The following is a 7,913-nucleotide window of genomic DNA, read 5'->3' as shown; positions in this document are numbered from 1 at the left end:
GACCATTCGGTTATCTTTTTTTTTTTTAAGGTTTTATTTACTTGTTTGTCAGAGACAGAAAGCACAAGCAGGGGGAGAGGCAGACAGAAGAAGAAGCAGTCTCCCCACGGAGCAAGAAGCCAATGCAAAACTCAATCCCAGGACACTGGAATCATGACTTGAAGTGAAGGCAAATGCTTAACCGACTGAGCCACCCAGGCATCCCCATCCTGCTACCTTCATGGCAGTGATTCACTAGAAGTGAGACACGGGTCCTGCCCACACTTAAGGAAAGGGGGCCACACAAAGCATGAGTATCAGGAGATGGAGTTCCTGGGGCCACCTCAAAGCTTCTCTGATCCTGAAGGGTTAAGATGCTCAAGATCATTCAGCTAGTTGTTTGTGGAGTTGGGATCTTACTTCAGAGGCCACAATCTTGCTATCATGCTGTCCCATCAGCTGACTCCACAGTCTGTGAAATCCAAAGCATAGCTTTTTCCTGGAAGATTTATCTTAATGGTTGAATCTGGGTCATTTGCTCATCTCTGGAGCTGCTGTGGGTTATTAGTACCCGAATCATTAAAACTGGAATAGAAGGAAACAATTCTTCAAAGGTCAACTGAGGTACTAGTATCTGAAATGTGGAGGTGATCTTACTGTGTCCACTACCACTGTGTCCACTCAGAGAACACGTTTTCTCAGATGGAGCCCAAGTGATCCACTGTGGCCTTTGGAAGAAACTCATGTGGTTGCTCAGGGGTAAATGTCACCTCAGGTCTCTGTGTGGTCACCTTTTATGAAGAGGGCTTCACCATCTGCCTTACTGAATAGACTATTGTGGTGTGCCTTTATTTTTCCACCATCACTCACAGCCTCCAATTTGATATTTGGAGCTCTTCCAGTTCTTCAGTTCTGAACCAAACTTGTATTAACTCTTACATGGCTGTCATATGCAGTTGTATGGGTCGTGCACTGCATAAGGGATATCTGGTTAAGAGGGTGAGCGGATATATATAAAGTCCACATACTGAGCTCTCTTTTCCAAGGGCAGTGAACACAGTCATTATCCCTTCCCCTTTCAGTAACAATGGTTTAGTATTATTTTGTTTAAGGAGCCACCATCTGTTAGCCTTTACACCACTCATTAAAGCCAGGGAAGGTTTGTTTCTGACTGAAGGAAGAGGCACCTTTTTCCAATTCACACACAGAGACCCATTTAGGCTTGCAGTAGCCTTGATGACTACTTTCAGGATAGAGAACCTTCTTCTTGACTGGGGTCATAACTTAATCTGCCCAAGCTGACTTTGACACCAACCAGCTCACACTGTTGTTGTTTTTTAAAAGATTTTATTTATTTGTTTATTATTTATTTGCGAGTGTATGTGTGTATGTAAGCATGGGGATGGGCAGAGGGAAAGAGAGAATTCTAAGTGGGCTCCATGCTGAGCATAGAGTGGGACTTGGGGCTCAATCCCACCACCCCAAGATCATGACCTGAGCTTAAATCAAGAGTTGGATGCTCAACAAACTGAGCTACCCAGTCAACCCCCTCACAGTTTTTAAAAACCAACTGTGATGGCTGCCCAGTTATGGTGGAAATTCCACTTTCAGCTCGCTGCCCCTAAACTCCCAAGTCCATATGTGGCATCATTTGCTAAAGAATGAACAGCTTTGGCTGTCATGTGCCTTTAAATAAACCTTAAAATCGACAGCCAGGGCTGGGCTCAGTGCTGATTTTCAGTCATAAAGGCTGTGCTAGGGGAGTGAGTATTGAAAACCCACATTAAAAAATATGCAATCGGTTCTGATCGGCCGCGTCCGAGCAGGGGTGCAGCCCGGCGGCGTCGTGGAGCGGAAAGAACACCCGAAGGGCTCCCCTGACGTTGACAGTTCACAGTTTAAGACCCAGCTAGAATTTGTATGTGAAGCATTCCCAGAGGCTTCAACCAACTCAGCATCAGCTACTTCTCTGTGACTGGGTCCTGATTAAGGTCTTCCCAAGAAAGACTTCATTGGATCCACATTCAAGAGGACTCTACCAGGTTTTCCTGACCCCCCTACATCGCTGTAAAGTGCCAAGGCCTTAAGACTTGGGTACGTGTATTACAACGGCAAGTGCCAGCGCCCACAAAAGACCCATTGGACCTGTCAGCTGCTCTGTTTCACCAAGCAGATATAATAACTTACCAGCAAAGCAGAGTAAGCCAAGTGCCTCTGCATGACACCACCAGCTGATAACACACAAGAAAAAATAACCAATTTAGACTAGAGCCCTGTCTTTTCTCGAGAAACTGGGATTTGAAGGAGCTATTCTGAATCTGTGCAGCTAGTGAGTGACTGATCACACTGTAGACGGATCGGCCCGTGAGTTCAGAGACTGAGTTGCAGTTGAGTGAAAAATAGACAACGAAATCTTGAAGAATTGCACGGAGGTGCAAGCCAAATTTAACTCCGGTCGCCAAGTATCGTTGGTTGGACTGAGAAATTGCTCAACCAGACCTGTACTAGGACTGGTTATTTGGGTATCTCTCTTTGTCATTGTTGCCTTTTACTGTTACGTTGGTTTCTGTGTTACCTCTCTAGGCCCAGATGTTCTCAGATAATTCACATTGCCCGGACTGTGGACAACAGTGGTTCCCTAGTTTAGAACTAGGCCACTGGTTGTACCAAACTGAACTTGTTGAAAATGAATGTTACCAGGTGTTCTTAGACCGCATTAACAGAGCTGATTATTGCCCTGAATGTTACCCTGATAATCCTGCTAATAGAAGCCTTGTTCTGCCTTGGTCTTTCCCACTTGAGTGGGCTCCCCAAAATCTTACCAGATGGACCTTTGAAAAAGCTTGCCACCCGTTTCTTCTGGGTCCTCCACTGGTTAGAAAAAGGATACATGACTTTAGAGTAGCTGGCTTTAACCCTGCTTTGCAGTTAATCTTGACCAGAACGGACAAAACCTTGAACAAAAAACTTGGCCAAAACAAGTAACTTCTTAAGCAGTCAAAATCATGGAGACTCTAGAGTTTGTACTAGTAGCCCAAGGAAGAATGGGAAGATGTCTCCTTTCTAAGTCTGATCTAAACTGTCACTACCTTGGGGAACTGCTTAAATTGTTGGATCTATTCTCATTGTCTACACATACTTTGTTCAGCATGAATTTAATCAGTATTCCAGTTGGGCTGTTCATCTAGAACCAGTCTAATCTATGTTCCCCATGTTTTGGAATTAGCTTCCCCATCCTAAAAAGCTCCACAGCCTTACTATGGATATATGACAGGATAGTCTTGGAGGAGAGGCCCTGTACTGTGTGTACCATAATGATACTTTTAGTGGTAACTTTTGTGGGAAAGCAACTTTGAAGCTGGATTATAGAGGATTCCAGTAAAACAGCTAGATACTTTGATTAGAAACTGCATTGTTCTAAATTCCACCTCTTGTACATTAACCAGTGGTAATACCTACATAAGATACACAAAAACATGCAGAAATGCCACTGTCTTTACTTACTTGACACCACATAAGCAAAGGCTGTCCTGTTTTAGTGGTGAGTAAACTTAGAATGTACTCCCCTGGAAATGGAAAAGTATTTGTGCTATGAGATAAGTGGCAAGGGGTTATCAAGCTTGACTCCACAGACAAGAGGAACAGTCTAAAGGAAGCGTCTTTCTGAGAACTAAGAATGTCTTGCTGGACATTGACCACATGCTGGCCTTCACTTGATGAGAATCATGGAACTTAGAGTACAGGAGAAAACTTAGAATTTCTGTTGAAAACATCTCAGAGGCCACTGAACAATTTTAAAATTCCGCCCAAGATCCTAGATAACCCGTTGCTTGTGTAGCAGCTCAACAATGTTCTAAGGTCCCAGGCTCGCTCTGTTCTTCGCCACTGGGATCCTTATCATGGTGGCTTTTTTGTCCTTATAGTTGTTTCCTGGGTGAGCCTAAGTGTGGCTGTTGCTATTCAGACATTTCATTTCCAAAGGCTGGAAGTAGGAAGCAAAAGCTTTTGCCTTTCAAGTCTGTGTCTTTTATTTGGGAAAAAAATCTTAAAAGTCCCTCACAGATTTCTCCTTATGTGTCATTAGAAAGTACTGGTTCATAAGCCGGGGGAACCTGGCAAAGGGGAATGGGGTTAGCAGTGCTTGGGTGGGTAGGGCACATAGTCTCCCCTAATAAAACCATGGCCCTTTTAGGAAGGGAGAAGGGAGGAATGAATGGCTGTTGGTATGCAACAAATCATGCCTGCCACATGTTGTGAAACCCAAAGTTATTTGTTCATCTGTATAAAGGATGTATCCCAGAGATCTACCCTGTATCTGCCTTATGTCTGTTGCAATGGACGTTCTCTCCTGTTACTGCGGAATAAACTGTGTGGACTGCTAAAAAAAAAAAAATATGCAATCAACATCAGCTGTGGTGCAATTAAACTCAACTGATCACAGGTGTTCATACAGATTCCACGCATATACGCTTCCTTTAAAATGTGGAGTTTGGAAAACACAACAAGATGAGGTCTGTGGACCATTCATACCAGAATCTCCTGAAATCCTTCCTAAAAAGGTAGACTCTCTATCCTCCCCCTAGACCCATGAATCCAAACATCTGGAGAATAGGAACCCAAGAATCTGACTTCAAGCAAGCACTCAAGGCTGTTTCAAATACAGTGCCACTGAAGACCACTCCTAGGCTGGACAGGCAGCATTCTAAGGGCTCCTGGAAACTGTGAGGTGCTCCTCTGGTAAAGTATCTATCTATCTATCTATACCTATATCTATATCTATATATATATGCACTTTTTTTGTTTAAACAAAGTCAACAAAGTCCAGGTGATTCTCATGTGCAACTGCATGTGACCCATGACGAATGTGGAGGTGGGCTTCAATCTGTTCCGATCACAAGCCATTCTACCAAATGAGCTTCTCCAGGGCCAATACCATGTTGGATTCATGTTGTTCCTCTGATGTTCACTAAATGTTGAGTCCAAAGATGAATCAGTGGCTTAAGTAATGAAATGGCAGTCAGTGCTAGATCAAAGATGTGTACAAACTCTCCATCATGTCTCCCTGGACAGATGGCCTCTCATCCTCTTCCCATTTAGTCCAGAGAGTCCTGTTATAGCTTGACTCATAAAATATGGGGGCAGGGGGACGCTGTGTGGTTTCTGAGACCAGGTCATGAGAAGCTCATAGGTTCTGTCTCACTCTCTTGGCATGTTTACTCTTAGACAAATACACCTGTGCTCCCAGCTGACTTCCGGCATGTTCTCCAGCTACCTTGGATGGTCCAGCTTACCTGAGCCTACCCATGAGTGCAGCCTTCCCAGCTCCCAGCCCCGACCGGCTGACACCACATGAAGCAGAGGAACTGCCCAGGTAACCCATAGAATAGTGAGAGATAATATAGTGTTTTAAGCCACTATATTTGGGAGTGATTATTTTGCATCACTAGACCACAAACAGACCACCAGGATGTCGGTACTCTGAAATCTTTAGATTGTGAGGGAGTTTCTTGAAGTCATTGGTTGAGAGCTGCCCTCAGAGGGAGATGAGGAGGTATTTATTGCCTGGTACTTCCTGTCCTGCAATGAGACAGAGCAGGCTCCATGGGCAGAGGGGACACCTGACACAAAGAACCCGATCAGCATGTGGTTGGAAATCAGCTGGCCAGCTAGGCACACAGAATTGGCAGGTGGTGATGGAGTCAGGGCTGCAGGGGGCACCCCAGTATCTACTCTTCTGTCTCAGAAAACAGCTACTCAATTCTGGATAATTGCAGTCACAGAAGAATATGGCTATGCAGTTATTAGTTTTTATGGCTTCCCAAGGAAAACCAGAAGGCTGGAATTGTAGGAACCCACTGAGGCTCCTAGGAACCCCACGACATGGAATTGTAGGAAAGCCAGCTGGAAATGTTGAATTTCAGGATTTTTTAAAGTTGGCAAGTAACGCAGATTTAAAAAATAAATTCTGGGGGCACCTGGGTGGCTCATTTGGTTAAGTGTCTGCCTTCAGTTCAGGTCATGGGATTTGGGATGGAGTCCCAAATCAGGCTCCTTGCACAGCGGGGAGTCTGCTTCTCCATTTACTCCTCCCCTGCTCATGCTCTCTTGCTCTCCCTCAAATAAATAAATAAAACTAAAAAAAAAAAAATTCTGTGATGCCAAATCATGCAGGCCAAGCAAAAACATGTGTGTAGGCAGATATTGTCTTGATCAGCACAAGACAGAGCAGAGAGGTCACTGAGCTCCATGTAATGTTTCTTAGAATGAGAAGATGTGGCAAGACAGCAGGAGGTGGGTCATGAACTTGACCTTAAGTGACAGATTTACATGGGGGTGGCTTTCAGGAAAGGGAAGCCACACAGGTGAAGGCCAGAAAGCTGACAGTTTGTAGGATGCTGGGGAAGTGACTAGTTTTATAGTAAAGCCAAGTTAATATGAGGGAAAATAACACTAATCTTCCAATAGAAACAAATAGAGAATGATGCTAGTTGGCCCCATTAAATGCATATATAATTTTCACTTCTTCACTCTTGGTAACAAATGTGCCCTGAAGATTCTTATCTCAGGAAGAAGGTGGAAGAAAAACCAAACAAACAAACCCTGTGTTTATTGACCAGGATCCTGTTGACTCTTAAATGCACTAGGCATGGAGATGAAAGAACTAGCCCCCTGTCTCACAGAACTCATGGTTCTCCTGCTGGGGATGAAGGGAGAGATAAAAAGGGCATTGACACCTCAGTGAGATCCTAGAAATACACAGGAAGCTGAAGGGCCTCAAAGGAGATGCTCTCCATCCTGCCCGGCCTGGGGATTAGGGAAGGAAACTGAAATCTCAAGTAAGTCCTGGAAAGAAGAAAGGAAACCACTGGAAAATGGAGCAGGAAACAGGAAGGCCATCTCCGCTCAAAAATATCCCAGGCCTGGAAAACTACAAATAGTTCAGCATTGCAGGAAAAGCATGTGTTTTGGTGACAAAACAGGGAGAAAAGTGAGGGAGGAAAGCCAGCAGGAGCACACACAAAGAAAGGCTGTTGGGGTGATGGGGAGCCATTGAAGCCTAGAAGGGGAAGGTGATCAGAGTGGCAGTTTGTAAAGATCACACTTGCTGCTCGGCAGAGAATGAGTTGAAGGTCATAAGATTAACTAAGAGACTAATTTAAGAGGCTGCTATGGCCACTTGAGTCTAAATGAAGATGGTGGCAAGATGGAAATAGATTGAGATATATTTAAGAGACATTGGCAACAGGACATGGAGGCTTAGTGGAGAAGAGAACATGAGATGTCAGGACTGACTCCAGGTTTAGGAACAAGGTGGATGGTGGAGCCATCTTGTGGGGCTGGGAGTGTGTAGGGTAGAGATGTTTAACTATTCGTTGGCTCTTCTTAACCAGGCAACACACCTCTTTAGATTAAATTCAAGAAGCTCAGTTGGTCTTGCCGGCCATTCTTACCAAAGTTTGAATCAGGGTAATAATTGTTCCAGAAAAGCAAGTTGCATACATTCTCCTGAAAGCATCCTCTAAAGGCGCCTAATTTTCTGCATAGTCTTCACATTCAACCCAGCAAGATTCATTCATTACCACCTTACCTGTGTCTCTTGTGGTGCCCATTTGGTTCCTTCCCTTATAGGACTTACATTCTACCTCAGAGCTCTAGTATCTTCTAAAGTGCTAAATCCTCATGGGGTGCCTAGGAGCCTCAGTGGGTTAAGCCTCTGTCTTCAGCTCAGGTCATGATCCCAGGGGCCTGTCTGTCAAATAAATAAATAAAAATCTTTTAAAATAAATAAACAAATAAGTCCCCCTGTCCTCTACCAGTGCTTGAACAAGATCAGGAGTGTATCCATTAGCTATTGCTGTATTTTAAAAAATATCTTCAAAACCCAGCAGCCTAAAATTGAAACCATTTATTTAGCTTGAAATTCTGCCACTGGC

General features: G+C 44.2%; 1 pseudogene across 1 annotated transcript; it reads left to right on the top strand.

Moving 5' to 3' along the window:
• Positions 1–1,785: 1,785 nt before the first annotated feature.
• Positions 1,786–4,372, top strand: LOC309848017 (torsin-1A-interacting protein 2 pseudogene; annotated as a pseudogene). Its single transcript has one exon. The product of its transcript is annotated as a torsin-1A-interacting protein 2 pseudogene (transcript).
• The last annotated feature ends 3,541 nt before the right edge of the window (positions 4,373–7,913 follow it).

This window comes from Mustela nivalis (assembly GCF_964662115.1).
Source record: "Mustela nivalis genome assembly, chromosome: 14".
Lineage (NCBI taxonomy): Eukaryota > Metazoa > Chordata > Mammalia > Carnivora > Mustelidae > Mustela > Mustela nivalis.
This window is presented reverse-complemented; position numbering and strand designations above follow the sequence as displayed.